This window comes from Biomphalaria glabrata, chromosome 14 (assembly GCF_947242115.1).
Source record: "Biomphalaria glabrata chromosome 14, xgBioGlab47.1, whole genome shotgun sequence".
NCBI classification, from domain to species: Eukaryota; Metazoa; Mollusca; class Gastropoda; family Planorbidae; genus Biomphalaria; species Biomphalaria glabrata.
The window spans coordinates 17,307,984-17,325,262 of NC_074724.1; positions in this window are offsets into that span (position 1 = coordinate 17,307,984).

Genomic DNA, 17,279 nt, shown 5'->3' on the forward strand with positions numbered 1-17,279 from the left:
TTTTGTTCCTGATAACAAACGTACAGTATAATTTTCCTTTGAAAATGTAGAAATAATTTATTTTTTATGATCAAATTTATTATAATTTTTAATACAACTATGCAGGACAAAAATTTTAATATCAAATCGCGTTATAATGTTGACAATATTGGACAACATTGAATTTTAACATTCATAAGCAAGAGCTTAAAATTACTTCAAGTCCATTATCTTTATGCAGAGTAGAGGATTAAAAATGATTTATACTACGACATTCGAGTATTGTAATAATTTATATTTAATAAGTGATGATTTTCATGAATATACTGTGGTACCTACACATATTGCTACGATTTTTTGTGGAGGCCAGTTTTTCAAAAGTTGTATAAAGCTCCATTTATGAATAACAAACTCAGCTAGTTTATGCTACGTTACAGTATACTAAACAAAATAATTATTTGTACTTTCATTATTTAGCCATCATAAACAGATCTAGATGTTGATATGGAGAGCAAAGGTGAATGAGTTCAATATAATAAAGTAACGTTCTCCGCCATGGTTGTTGTTGGTTAATTGCTGACTGTAAACCTAGATCTTAATTAACATGGTGGCAGCGTTGTATTAATGATCAGAGGTAATCATTAATCAGTATATAAAGGTTTGTTGTTTGCAAAATGAATAGTCAACAATTACAGGGCTACGCCGTGCAATGGAAGCTAGAAATTTCCTTCATGGACCCGAGCCGCTCAAGGTAGAAGGTAACATGGCTGCTAATTGGCAAAAGTTTCACCGGAGCTGGCGAAACTATAAGTAAGCCACTCAATTGGCGGAAGAATCAGAGGAGGTCAGAGTGACCACCTTTCTAACAATTATAGGAACAAAAGCGATGGACATATATGAAAGTCTTGAAATTGAGAAGGGAAAAGAAAGAAAAATGGAAGAAATAGTGAACAAATTTAAAAGTTTTTGCATTGGAAAAAAACATGAAACTTATGGGCGCTATGTTTTCAATACTCGTGAACAGCAAGAAGGCGAGGACATTGAAAAGTACATAACAAATTTGAGAAGACTTGCAAAAACGTGTAGTTTTGAACGCCTGGAAGATAGCTTGATTAGAGACAGAGTAGTTCTTGGTATTAGACATGAATGCCTCAAAATGAAATTGTTACAAGATAGTAGTCTCACATTGGAAAGGTGCAGAGAAATGTACAGAGCATAAGAGATCGCCAACAAACAGTTGAGACAAATACAAGCCGAACCTCCAATCATTAAGAAAGTATCAACACCCTCAAGAACAAACATTCAGAAAGGTAAATGCAGGTATTGTGGAAGGATTCACGAATACATTAAGGAAAAGTGCCCTGCATGGGGTAAAATGTGCATTGTGTGCAAGGGGAGACATCATTTTGCCGTTATATGCAAAAAGAAAATTCAGCAGGTGTCAGATGATATGTCTAACGATGAAAGACAGCTACAGTCGGACACAAGAGATGATGTCATGATGGTAAAAAATGAATGGGTAATGTCTTTGGAGAACCACAAAACGAAAAGACTGACAGCAGTTATGACAGGGAATGGTCATCGTGTAAGGTTTCAAATGGATAGTGGAGCTGATGTAAATACCATCCAGGAAAAATACGTAAAATAAGAATCATATACAAAAGAAAACGTTAAGATTATTAATGTGGAATATGACTGAAATGAGCGCCATTGGGAAAGTCACTCTAACGACGAGAAATGAGAAAACAAACAAAATATTTGAGGTGGAATATATAGTTGTACCAAATAATCTAGCATGCCTTCTAGGTCATGAAACTTTAACAAGAATGAAGTTAATCAAAGTCAATAAAGATAGGTTCATAGCCTCAGTTGTGAATAACCAAGAAGAAAAATGTAGTCCAAAAATTACTGGTTATTTGGTTGACTTAGGAGAAGTGTCTTTAAAGATTGATAGCAGCATTAAGCCCAATGTTTGGCCGTGTAGAAAGATCCCTATTGCATACAAGAAAGAGTTTAGGAGAAGTTAAAGACTCTAGTGCAGAGAGGAATCATAGAACCAGTGGTAGAGCCTACAGAGTGGGTGAATCAGATGGCAATTGTGGAAAGCTTATTAAAAAGTTAGGATTTGCATAGATCCACAAGCCCTAACTAAAGTTGTACTAATAAAATTCTATAATATAATCTTGCTACTTTAGATGACATATTGGTAGTTTTGAACGATTCCAAAATATTCAGCAAATTGGATGTGCAAGAAGCTTTCTGGCATTTCAGGTTAGACGCAGCGTCATCTAATTTGCAAACCCTTTTGGTAGATACAAATGGAAGCGATTACCATTTGAACTGAAATTGAGTTAAGAAAATTTTCAGAGAAGATTAAATGTAGCACTAGAAAGACTGAGAGGCTGTTTCAATTATGTTGATGATATTATAGTAGTAGGAAGAGGAAGAACTAAAGAAGGAGCACTCAGAAATCATGATATTAACCTAAGAGAGCTGATGAAGAGATGTCAAGAAAAGAAGATTAAACGGAACCACGAAAAGTCTGTTTTAGGAACAGCTGAAATTAACTTCTTGGTTCATATTATTACAGAAGCAGAAATAAAACCAGACCAGAACAAAGTATCTGCGATTTTCATTTGGAATGCTCCAAAAGATATTTCATCAGTCCGAAGATTCTGTGGCATGGTTAAATATCTTGCAAGATTTGTTCCAGACTTTTCGACAGATTTACAGCCCATAACAGAATTTACGTTGATCAGAAAGAACACACCATTTGTTTAGTCTGATCAATGCACACGAGCTTTCATCAAGATAAAACAGAAAATATCGACTCATGGCACACTAATATATTTTGACCCTAACAAAGAGCTTATATTACAAGTAGATAATAGCCAAAATGGGTCGGGAGCAGCGTTATTACAAGATGGCAGTCCAATGGCATATGTCTCTAGATCATTAATTGACACTCAGAAAAGATGGGCACAGATTGAAAAAGAATTGTTGGCAGTGGTTGTTGGTTTTGGACGTTTTGACCAGTATACGTATAACAGGAGATTTATAGTTCAAAATGACCTTAAACCACTGGAAAACCTTCAAAAACAACTCAGTTCTGCTCCGAGAAAGCTACAAAGTCTAATGATGCGTCTTTTTCGTTACGATATCCAGTTTCAAAATGTCAAATGCGAAAATTTGTTCATAACTAATACTTTGAGAAGAGACCCATCAGAGGAAAAGAGTGATATCATTAATGTTTGTGTCAATACAGTCGGACTGGAAATACCAGATGCAGTGCTGGAGAAAGTCAGAATCGAGACAGAAAAAGATAGAACAATGCAAACACTTATTCAGTATATCCTAAATGCATGGCCAGACAAACATAATAGTCTAGCTGAACTCAAACACGTATTCAATATATCCTAATTGGATTGTCAGACAAACATAATAGTCTACCTGAACTCAAACATTTATTCAGTATATCCTCAATGGATGGCCAGACAAACATAATAGTCTACCTGAACTCAAACACTGATTCAGTATATCCTAAATGGATGGCCAGACAAACATAATAGTCTACCTGAACTCAAACATTTATTCAGTATATCCTAAATGGATGGCCTGACAAACATAATAGTCTACCTGAACTCAAACACTTATTAAGTATATCATAAATGGATGGCCAGACAAACACAATAGTCTACCTGAACTCAAACATTTATTCAGTATATCCTAAATGGATGGCCAGACAAACACAATAGTCTACATGAACTCAAACACTGATTCAGTATATCCTAAATGGATGGCCAGACAAACATAATAGTCTACCTGAACTCAAACACTTATTCAGTATATCATAAATGGATGGCCAGACAAACACAATAGTCTGCCTGAACTCAAACAATATTTTTCACTAAATTTACATACGAAGACAGACTCTTGTTGAAAGGAGAACAAATAATCATACCAATATCACTTTGCAAGGAAATAGAAGAAAAACTCCATGCAGCAAATCTGGGAGTAGAAGTAGACTCAATGAAAAGAAGAACAAAAGAAACATATTTCTGGCCTGGATTATAAGCTCAAATAAAGGAAATAGCCAACTCATGTCACATTTGTCAGAAAAACAAACCAGCAAATCAGAGAGAAGAAATTATACAGTACAAAATAGGTTCTAATCCGTGGGACAAGATTGGAATTGATTTATTCCAAATGTGTGACCAACAATATCTAGTTATGGTGGACTATTTTTTTTAAATTTCTTAGAGGTATAAAACATGCAGTTGACAACACACGCAATCATAAAGAAACTGAAAGTTTTATTTGCAAGATATGGGCTGCCCAAAGTCTGTACATCTGATAGTGGACCTCAGTTCGCATCGGAATATTTTCCAAATTTATGATGGAACGGGGAGTGACTCATTTCAAATCTTCTCCAGGACACCATCAATCCAATGGAAAGGGTGAGTCAACAGTTAAAATTTTTAAGAACATAATGAAGAAATCTAGAGAATCAAAGTCAGATGTTTATGAAGCTCTTCTGGAATTTAGAAATACTCCAAGACAAGACATAAATCTAAGCCAAGCTTAGATGTTTTTTGGTCGTATGACTCGAACACTGATACCAAACAAAAGGAGTAACATGTCAATAGAACGTTATGAGAAGGAAAGAAAAAACGTCAGATGAGTGTAAAAACATCTTATTATAAGAGGTCAAGAAATTTAAGTCAGCTGAGAACTGGACAGATGGTCTATTTTTAATCTCCTATTGACCGAACAAGGAGACGTGGAAGAATCGAGTCTCAAGTCAACCAGAGAGCTTACATTATTCGAGGTGACAATGGTGCAGTGTACCAAGGAAACAGAGTGTATATTAACCCGAACAGAGAAACAGAAGAAGATATACTCCCCGATACTGATGACAACATACAAGGACAACAAAACTCATAATCAACACATTCGCCACTCATCAACTCATCATTCCCTGCGACCAAGTGATCAGTTTAAGAAACAGACAAGATTCAATGACTATGTGTCTTAATGAATGTTGATGTTTAAATCTGATATGTTTTATTCTCATTGAAGCGTATATATATATATGTTATGTTTTGTTGTGTATGTCATTGTGCTTTTTATATATTTTTTTATGATACTACCCGAAATGTTGTTTTTTTTTAAGAAAAGGGGATTTTGATATTTTGCGCAAAGGTGCACACGTTCAATATAATAAAGAATCGTTCTCCGCCATGACACTAATGTTTGTTGTTTGTTTATTGCTTACTATAAACCTAGATATTAATTTACAGTAATAAAGCTTGTTTTAGTGCTACGGTTTTATTTAGCAGCCGAATTGTTACAGACAATGAAGGACCAGACGGACATCGATGCTATGGTCAACACAATGGAACTGCGATACGGCGACGAGCACTTACAGGAAGTGTTTAGAATACAATTAAAAAGCCGACTGCAGAAATGTGGAGAGACACTACAGGAATTAGCGGCGGACATTGAGGGTCTTGCCCGTCTGGCTTACCCATTGGCAACACCAGAATTTTTGGATGTTATTGTTACAGATGCCTTCATAGATGGAGTGCGAGATGCAGAACTTAAAAAAGCCATCCGAATCAGCGGAAAACGGAAAGTAAGCGAAGCCCTTATCTATGCTCTGTCCTATGAGGCGGCAAGAGATTCAGCGAGGGCCACGCAGCACAGCCGGACGATAGATGCTCGGGAGGAGGATCCTACACAGCTGGTACGAAGACTGGTAGGGGAGGCTATAGACGAAAGACGACCCCAGGAGGAGGATGTAGCACGGCTGGTCAGAAGGGTGGTGGACGAGACTAGAGACGAACGGAGACCCTATTTCAGACAAAATAGAACACTTTTTCGCTGCTGGAACTGCAACACCCCTGGTCATATGCAAAGGTATTGTACAAGAGGGTTTCGGGGTCGTGGACGCCAATCACAAGAAAGACAGAACGGCAACCGGGAAAACTAATGTCTGCCGGTTTCACGGAGCGGAGACAGGCAGCGCGGTATAAAGAGGCTCCAAAAAAAGGTTATTTCTGTCACTGTGTTGGGAAGAAACAGAAGATTAAAGGTACAAGGAAAGATCGGCCGCGGGTGTTGCGCTTTTCTTTTGGACACCGGGGCATCCCGGTCGATAATTAGACCCGATTATATTGGAGAGCAGGAAATAACTAATACCAGTGTTGGGGCAGGTCAAACTTAGCTTTGAAATTCAAACCCAACCATTCTGTCATGAGTTCCTGATCGCAAACGTGACTGACGAGTGTATCCTCGGCTTGGATTTTATGCAAGCATTCGGGCTGTCTTTAAACATGGCTAATGGCACTGTACAATATGCTAACATGGAGATTCCACTACTTGTGGAGGATAAGTCAAGCGAGAAGAATTTTGTTGGTAGAAGATACGACCATACCAGCACAATCGGAATGTATATTATGGGGAAAGGTTGAAGGACAAGTCAAAACTCGCTGTCAGAGTCACTCAAATTTATCACAGCATTAATTATTATTATTTATTATTTATTTAGTTTATTTCAATTATTTCCCCGTCCTAACCCCAATTTCTTCACCTGCACCACCCTTTCCTCTCCAGGCTAGACTTAGTTGACCACATTGGAGATAGCTAAAGCGCGTCCTTTCATTTATCTGCCCTTGATCGGGGAAAGGTAAACACACAATCTCTTTTGTCTTGCCCGCCGGATGTCTGAAGGACGGTCGCGGTTGACACCACCTTGGTTTGAATGCAAGCTAATCCTCCTCCTCCCCCCCCCCTTTCTCTCACGTCTCTCTTTGATCTAAGAGATTACCCTGGTCAACACACCGCGTGATATTCCAAGGTGCGGCTCCCACCTCGAGTCAAATCCACCTCCGTGTAAGATAAATCTTAGCCCAGGGCATTTCCTGTGTCCGCCCGCACTTTCCAGGCTTATATAAAGTAAACCAACTCAAATCAGACTCTCTTTCATTCTCATTCGAGCTGAGCTATCGAGTCTGGACTACTTCATTTATCCTTTCTCCTAGAGGAATACCTGGTGGTAAGCCGAACTTAATCACAAGTTCCATCTTAGTTACTTTGTGCTATTTCCACTGGATATTATCATGTGTATTTTGCTTATTTCATTTATATTTAATTAGTGTATTGTGTATTTCTCATTGGCGTAAGTAGAAAACATAAACATGTCCTATGTATTTATATATGTATTGCATTAATCTATTAATGCTACGTTGCTCAATTGATCGTTGATGCAACCATGTATATATTTGTACATCTTAGTCTATTTCCTTTATCTCGGCTGACAAAAGTGATAATTTTACTAGCGCACTATTACTGCGTCTAGAAAAGAGATATGAGTTATCTCCCCTGTAGTTAATTGTCTCCCCTGTACTCATTTTACTCTAATGAGAGTTGCGCCGCTTGAAGGGACACCCTCTCCATTCAAGCACGCTTCATTGTTCTCGACCCACGGTCATATGTAAACAAACCATCTGGGTCGCTGACCACCACCCATCCTCCCCCCTTCTTTCTCTATCCACCTGTGTTGTTTATTTGAGATTATTATTTCCCCTTCTATGTACTTTTTTATATTATTATTTCCCCTTTTATGTACATTTCTATATTGCTACTATCTGCCACCTATTTTCCCAAATCCCATTTGTCATCATCTCCTCATTGTGCTCTAAAGCAATTTCACCAATCTGACGAATGCACCTCAGTCGAGGACATCGATAAGATGCATGAGAGACATGTCCTAACTTGTCTTTATTTATCCGCAGCCTCCCTCAGGTGTCTGCCTATTTATGTGCTATTTGCTGTTCAGTGTCTACACGACACTACTCAACTCTACTACTTGGCGCTATCGGCATTGCCCGCCTATTCGACAGCCCACCTGTCATCTTATTAGGTGCGACGTCCCTATGGACTCAGGCCTGTGCGAGACGTCATAGCTACGCCAACCCTCTGCAACTCACTGGACATATCCTGTCAACTACGCTGCCACGGCAGATCCGCTCTGCCCGCAGTAACCTTGTGCCCACGGTAGCCGGCCACCCGCCCTACTGTGCCCACTACAGATATTAGATTTTGGGGATTGAGACTCCACAAGAACTATATCATCGGCGTCCCTCTATCCGCTAGAGCGCCACCTCCAGCTGCAGAACCTCAAGCCAGGACACAGCCAGCTGCGACGTCAACAGGAATACCAGCTAAGTCAGAGGACTAAGTGACATACTCTCTTATTAAGTGCAAGAGTGATGATTAAATCTAGTAATACTTAGAGATAGATGCAAACCATCCCCCTTTTTATTCTTATATGTATATTTATGTAAATAAATATTCTTTATTTGTAACTTTTGTATCTATCTTTCATTGCTTGTCTAGTTGCGTGTCTGCTCCCGATTCATAGGTTGGTGTGTGATAGCTTTAAAAATAATCATCCCCTAGACATTAAAACGTGCCAAACACACATCACATTTCCCCACTTGTCACAATTGCAAAACCATTAGTACAAAACTCGTAGAAACAGCGAGAGGAACAGAAAATAGTCTGGCTGTAGGAAAGACGTTGGTGGTCAGTGTTGGTGATAGAAAGGTCCCTGTGAGAGTCATGAATCTTTACTCGCAGGAAAATAAGTTACGAGCGGGCAGTGTCATAGCGGACTGTTACTCCGTGGATCTGATCACACAATGTCGGGACGCAGAGGGATCGACAAACACGGTAGCGAAGGAGAGCGCACAGATACACAAAATTCTTACTAAGATGGAAGAAAATCTTTCGATGGAAGAATATAACAAAGCTGAGAAATTGATTTTGGAATTTATGGACATTATGCCCTGTGACGAGGATGATTGCGGGAGGACAAACCTTGTACAACACCGTATTGATACGGGAAGTGCCAGACCCATTCGACAACCACCGCGTCCTCTACCGTTGGCAAAACAGCAAGAGGCCCTCGATATGCTCGAACGCATGAAACAACAAGGGGTCATCAAGCCATTCAACAGCCCGTGGTGTTCACCGGTTGTATTGGTTAAAAAGAAAGATGGGACTTTGCGGTTTTGTGTTGATTACCGGGCATTAAATAATGTCACGCAGAAAGATAGTTATCCTCTTCCCCGCATTGATGACACATTGGACACGCTCGCCGGATCACGAATCTTCTCTACTCTATACCTCAAGAGCGGATATTGGCAGATAGGGATGCATCCCATTGATAAAGAGAAAACGGCCTTTTCAGCTGGAAGTGGCTTGTGGCAATTTAAGATGATGCCATTTGGCCTATGCAATGCACCAGCTACTTTTGAGAGATTGATGGATCAAGTTTTAAAAGGTCTTAACTGGAATACTTGCCTAGTATATCTTGATGACATTATTGTGCTCGGAAGAACATTTGATGAACATCTGAACAATTTGAGAGAAGTGTTTCAGAGGATTCGAAGTGCGGGTATGAAGCTCCATCCCAAGAAGTGTGACCTATTCAAGAGGAAAGTAAAATATTTGGGCCATGTTGTATCAAGCGAGGGTATAAGCACGGATCCGGACAAAAGTGAAGCGGTTAGGCAATGGCCTGTCCCTGGAAGTGTACAAGAACTGAAAAGTTTTCTGGGTCTTTGCACTTATTACCGACGCTTTGTTCCAGGCTTCTCTAGGATTGCAGGAGTCCTTCACCAACTGACAGAACAGAAAAAACGGTTTATATGGACAATAGAATGCCAGGAGGCGTTTGAAAAGTTAAAAGAGGCTCTCCTTTCGTCGTCGATGTTAGCATACCCACTGTCGGGTACACCATTCATTCTGGATACAGACGCAAGCGGTACGGGGATCGGTGCTGTGCTATCGCAGAGCATTGATGGAAACGAAATGGTCGTAGCTTACTTTAGTAGAAGGTTGTCAAAGTCTGAAAGGAATTATTGTGTTACGAGACGTGAATTATTGGCTGTAGTTGATTCAATTAAACATTTTCATAAATATCTCTATGGACAAAGGTTTAAACTGAGAACTGACCACGCAGCCTTGAAATGGCTACTATCTTTCAAGAATCCCGAGGGAAAGGTGGCGAGATGGGTTGAACGGTTGCAGAATTATGAATTTGAGACTGAACACTGGAAGGGACTGATTCACCAGAATGCCGATGCATTGTCTCGAAGACCATGCGAAATGCAGTGCAGGCACTGCGTGAAGGCAGAAGAAAAAGAAACTGAGTGTCGTCGTCTAGGAGTAGATGTTACCGGGTCCTGGTCAGATGAAAAAATTAGAGAGGACCAGTTGGACGATAATGATCTGGCTCCTATTCTGCTATGGAAGGAGAATGGACAACGGCCCGAGTGGCAGCACATCTCTGAAAAAGGGGTTGCCACGAAAGCGTACTGGGCTCAATGGGACTCAATAACCATCATTAATGGTGTCCTAAGAAGGGTCTGGGAATCCGTTGACGGCACATCGAGGCGTTTTCAGCTTATATTACCGAAAATCAGAGTGTCTGAAGTGCTGCAGGAAATTCACAATGGTACCAGTGGGTCTCATATGGGTGTTAATAAGACCCTCGATAAGGTTCGCCAAAGATTCTACTGGATCAGATACAGAGAGGATGTAGAGGAATGGTGCCGGTGCTACGACATCTGTACATCTGCAAAGGGCCCTTCACGCAAAACAAGGGGACGAATGCAACAATACATAGTTGGAGTTCCGTTTGAAAGGATTGCAATCGATGTGGCAGGGCCATTTCCTGAAACTAGACGAGGAAATAAGTACATATTGGTAGCTATTGATTACTTCACTAAGTGGCCGGAGGCGTATGCGATACCGAACCAAGAAGCAACAACGGTAGCAGAAACGCTTGTAGAGAACTGGATTAGTCGTTTTAGTGTCCCAATGGAACTACACTCCAATCAGGGCAGGAACTTTGAATCTAGAGTATTTCAGGAAATGTGCCGGGTGCTTGGCATTAATAAAACTAGCACTACACCACTACACCCGCAGTCAGACGGAATGGTAGAGCGGTTTAATCGTACCTTAGAACAATACTTGTCGAAGGTCACCGATGATCGACAAGACAACTGGGATGCATACATTCCAGTGTTCCTGATGTCCTACAGGAGTTCCATCCATTGCTCTACTACATATTCCCCTGCAAAGATGTTGTTCGGCCGGGAACTTCGGTTGCCAAGTGATCTGCTATTTGGACTTCCGAGAGACACACCAGTCACTGCTTCTGAGTATGTCAACTATCTTAGACGGCGTCTGGAGGAAACATTCTCTGGCTCGTGGGACAATGAAGAATAACTGCGATCTAATGAAGACTCGATACGATAGACGTGCAAATGCCTCGGGGTTTCAGGAAGGCGATCTGGTATGGCTATATAACCCCAAAAGAAGAAAAGGTAGATCCCCAAAACTCCAAAGAGACTGGGAAGGTCCATATCGTGTCGTTAAAAGGATCAACGATGTGGTCTACCGACTTTAGAAGACTGCACGGTCTAGCTTCAAGGTTGTTCACGTGGATCGGCTTCATCGTTATCATGGCGGGGCAAACTTTGTTCGAGACGAACAGTCTTAACGAGGGGGCAGTATTATGACTCTACATTGCACGTTGTCATTAGGTGTGAGACTGCGCACCATGAGACACATGACAGAGACAGGAAATAAGTGTGAAAGTCAAAAGATGGCTGATGTAAACAAGTGTTGTTATTATTCGAATGTGTAATTGTTATCCGATTATTAGTCTATTATTAAATTGCTGTTTTTATCTATCACTTTCGTTGAGGTTCTTTGGGCACGCTGTAGGATATATATATATATATATATTTAAAGTGCTTTTAATTTGAAATCTGTAGAATACTTTCTTGAAAAAAAAAATTTAAGAGGAAGCGAGATTAATATTTAAAATGAAATTCTTTTTCAAAAAATTTTCTTACATTAAGTAAAATTGCATCCATTATTTTAAATCAATTATGTAGTTGATTTTAATAATTTCTGACTAACATTAAAAATTATTATTATTATTTTTCTTTAGCGTAACATTCGTATAAAACGAATTATTTTTTCCCTATGGGTCTTTATGATGGAAGATCTAAGTGATCGGCAATGACCTTAAAAAATAAAACGTTAATCTTTAAATTGTTTGTTTAATTTTTTTCTTTGCATTAGCCTTGTCATGAATGTAGTATATTTCCCATGTAAAAAAAAAATTATTGAATAATTAATTAAATATCTGTGTTTACTTTATTGATTCATGTTAAGTCATGTGCAACGGAAAATATAACATTTTTTTTGAGAATAGGAAGTAGAAGAAATAACGTTTGCAAGATTCTATCCAGACGAATTAAGTTAAAATAAGCGCCGTGCAAGTTAGTGTACTAAAATCATAAAGCCAAAACTAGAGCTACACAAACAAGAAAAAAATGTCAGTAATAAATACACTATTTGTCAACTAATTTTAAATCGAAAAATAAATATAAATATATAATAATAGATAATCCTTATCTCTAGCCACATATAAATTAAACATTGAGTAATAAATGGGGCCTTTGTCTATTTGATGTACAAGTGTTATTATATATAGGTCAAAGTAAAATAATAATAATTCAGTGCAATAGCATATTCCTTAATTTGAATGTTAAAATCACTATTTTAACTATCACATCTTATTTTCTTATCTAATATATTAAATTACGTTATACGCATCATGCACAAATGACTTAAACTCTGCTGATTCAGGCAATCGATTACATTTTTTAATGGCACAAGAGAAGTAGGAGCACTTGTACAAACTAGATCTAACGTATTGATTAAGAAATGTTGCTCTATCTTGAGTGTCTCTAAGTATTTCATTATGATTTGTTTTCGTATTTGTAAGTTATGATTTAGTGTTTATGTATTATAGCTACTTTACTTTTTACTCGTCTGTACTTACTTTTCTCCAAGTTTAGTGATTTTAATAAGGGTGTTACTCTAATCACCTTGGAACATTCGTTTGTTATAAATCTCACTTCCCTAGTTTTATTTGTACGAGTTTCTTATTTGTTTTCTTGGGTTAGTGATTACAGATGATGCATATACTAATTTTGTCAAAACTAATTTAAATAGCATTTTATTTTTACGTTTTTTTTTTTTTTTGTACAAATTTCGTTTTATAAACCATAACGTTTTGCTAATTGTTTTACATACATTCGTCGCAATGGATAGTTTAAGCTTTTTTATATTCTGTATGACTGGTTTACTATTGTCACAGTCTTAGTTGACATTGCATGATCTAAAGTTCACGTCATGTTAAGAGTTAAAAGACACGTGGAATTCCTGATGTAGAAAACAGGAAGTAAAATGAATAAAGTTGACTTGGAGCTCAGTCAAGTCAAGTTAGTAAGGTTTCGCTCCCGGTCCAGGAAGGTTGGACGTTGCTTCCTGGACTGGTGTATATATGTATATAGCATGGAAGTCGATGGACTAATGATTGTTGATTAATTACATTTGAGAGTTGATTTTATTATGTGCTTATTGAATATTATAGTATTATTCGTATTTCAATGGATATCTATAGCTGAAGCTCCAGTGTCACTAGTAGTAATTGTTCTTATTGTTACCCGCTGAGATACGGACGTGATTTGTAACTAACATATATTGGACACTTTTGATACCGCTGTTATGCGGATAGGATTGTTTATTATTTCTTGACTTGTAGCACTAACAAGGAGTGCAGTGTATTATTATTGTAGTAAAATAAACTTCATGTTTGTCTGCTGAAACGGACTTAGGTCAGTTTATACTATTTGTCTTGTCACGTGTCAAGAGTACCTCAAGAAGCAAGAACTCAGTATTACACGACATTCGCATTCTGCAACCTTACGCCATTCAACCTGTCATTGACAACTATAAATAAAGTAAATAGTTTGTATTTTTTTTTAGTTTTTTTTTAGCGGTCCCCGAAAAGGGAAAAGCCTTTGTGCAATATTTCCGTCTGTCCGTCTGTCACACTCAGATCTCAAAAACTAGAAGAGAAATGAGAATTATTATTTCACCATGTGATGCGGCTTGCAAAGTTTATGTGCAACGGCTACTTTTTGTTTTCTAAAAGCAAATCGTTTAATTTATATAATAATTATGCAAGCGATTTTTTTCATAAAACTACACCAATTCTGAAATAATACATAAATGTAAGGGAGATAATGTAACATTATGTTAACAAAAAAAGACAATTTTTTTTTGTATTTCAGTATTTTCTTGCCTACCAATAACTCCTGCATGATCGCAACGTCTATTGTCCTCTCGTGGAGGAGCTTTGGGAGCTCAGTATATTTGGCACAAGGCCACAAATGTTAAGCTGGGGGAGTCTAACTGGGAGTTGCTTAAGGGAGGACTTGCAATTTTCTGTTGTAATGGCCGAGTTTTTTTGAGGGTCGGGGGCCCTCGTCTCTAATATACTTTCAAAAATTTGAGACTGGTGCAGGACATGGTCACCAGTAGGTTGTAGCTGACGAACCACAGCCTGGCTGCCATTCTTCACAGGGAAAATGAATTCAGTGTAGCATGAGAAGAGGTCTTTTTCCTGGATGAAACTTTTCCCATTTTTTTCGCATCTTGTCAGCTTCCCCATAGAAGAAGCCGCGAGGCGGATAGTAGAGTATTTTTCGCAAAAAAGCCTACCGGCCACCACCTGGACAACGGAGCCTGTTCGGGTCTGCTCGTGCCCGCGTTGACTTTCTATTGTTTTGTCTTTTATGTTTGTATGAGGGCTAAGGCTGTTGACGACCTTTATTTCTGCTCCGGCGAAAGTGTGTGCATAAAGGCCTGCAAGAGGGTCCGAAACTTGAGAGTTTGAAGTCCACTCTGCTCATCACTTCCATTGTAAGCAAGAGTTTCCTAAAATGGGGAGTGGTTTGACGAAGGATTTTTGACATCCCCAGTATTAGTACTGTCACTGGGTTCGACACGTTCCTCTACTGCGACGTCGGGGGACGGGCTAGATAGAGCCTAGCTCATGGGCGCAAAAAAAAAACATCTAATAAAGGCCGCGTTAGTCAGCCCAATTGTGCCCATTAAAAGAACTGCAAATCAGCCATGACCCAAGAGATACTAGCCAACCCTCGATTTAGAGTCCTGAGATGAACTCCTATTGAAAAAAAAAGAGCTGGAAGGACTCAATCCTCCCGTAGTGCTCTGGCAAGAAACTAGGCCGTTCAGCTTAATGCCTCATAGCCACTATAAAAGTCGAGTAACTGCTCAGACACAAAGCTGGTGAAACTCTTACAAGACGTGTGATACTGTTTCGACGCTCTCTCCACAGTGACGGCATCGGGAGTCAAAGTTAGTACGGAACGGGTCAAAGTATGCCCCAATAGGACAATGTTTTCCGTCCTACACTGCGCAATAATTGTCTGCTCTGACCTCTTCAGTTAGTGTCCAGCGCTATTTGCTTTTTGGAGATCCAGTTAGGTCTCTTATTTGCCGTTGCCACGGGCCCCCACTGGAGGGGGCTGGACATAACCCCTTTAATTGCACTTTTACACTTGCTGACTGCTCATTCATCAGTAGAAAGCAACCAGTACCTTTAGCCACAATTTTGTCGAGCAAGGTGTTTACTAGGCGACCACGATGAGGTGGTACTGGAATGCCGGGCCTACATAACACCAGAACAGACCACCTACACACTTCCTAGTGTCGATGCAGGTCCTCCAATGAGTTAACTTGTATTACGCCGCACGTCACTTAGCCCCCAGACAGTTCAGACTCCCATAACCTGCAGATCCCTTCAGCCGGATCTACAACAGTCTTTATTCTAGTATCAACATGTCTTCTCTTACTCGTGTTTCACAGTGTTGTGATGCGCACCATCAGTTTTGGCGCATGAGCGGAGTTACAACGATATGCAATCGTATGTATAAAATCTGATTTTTGTTACGAACTAATGCAATTATTTAGGTAATTTATGTAAACTCAAAACAGTTTTGGGTCAAAGACTGTTGCTTGAGGTACACTTGAGTTTACTATTATTAGTATTGATTTGGAGGCAATTATTATTACAGTTTTTTCTCTTCCTATTCAAAAATCACGACTCCATTGATGTAATTAAAGAGCCATCAATGCTAAAGGTCATATACAACAAACTATTAATGCCTCACATTTATATCGTTCTAATTAACTCAAAAATTTAATATTATTATTGTAAACTTCTGATGTATATATAGAAACACGTGACATTGTCCCAAGAGTTATTCCTTCCAACAATGTCTACAATGTATAGCATCTAGCCATTATATTAATAAATCAAATGATTCATTAAATAATAACTCGGACACGTTGGAGGTCACTTGTAAGTTTGAGTGAAAAATAGACATTGTCTTCTTTATCCTAGTAAGATATATTTGTTATAATTGCACTAGAACAATGTACTCTGATAAACTTTTAAAATGTATTATTCTATAATAGTAAAAATAGTTCTTACCGTAAATTACCGGAACTTGCTCAATATTGCTCGTATCATCTGGACCGAAATTTGGCCATACTATTTTCACGCTACCATTAGAATATACTATATTTGCTGTCAAATTTAAAATCAATTCCAATATGTAGCCAGAACTGTTCTTACAATAGCATTCCAAACTCTTATCTATATTACAGCTAGGATACAACATTAGTGTGCATACCTATAACGTAAAGAAAATTAAATTTTGTTCATTTTAATAAAATTTTAAAAAGCTATTTAGCAAATTGAAATGAAAAAATAAATAATAACTGATAAAATAAGAAGTTACACCCTGCAGAATTTGCGATATATAGGGCCAATGGTTAAGAAGTAGGGTGTCATGCGACCAGCACAACGACCAACGTCCTTTAATTTACCCAACTTAAGTCGGGTACCAATTTAGAGTTGGGTGGACTCTGTGGCGTCTTTAAAATTACGAAATTCAAAATGCCAGTCTTCAAAGAAATTTAAACCAGGACCACAGTCTTGTAAGCCAAGCGCTCAAACAATCAGCCACCGCGCCCCAAATTGAACTTATATTGATATTTTTAATAATCAATTAAAAAAAAAACAAGATTACAAAGAGAGTTTGTGTTACACAAACTCAGAGGCGGCCCCCGTTGAAGTCGGATCCCTGTCGGATCTGCATATTCGCATATAATATTCAAGAGGTGATTTAATTTTGATGGTCAAAAGTAATAATGTTTCAAAGATTCATTTGCCGTAAATTTAAATTAAATAAAAAAATAGTAGATTAGTTTTAGTATATTAAAACATTACAATATTTATCAAAACGTTTTGAAATGAAAATCTACACTTTTTT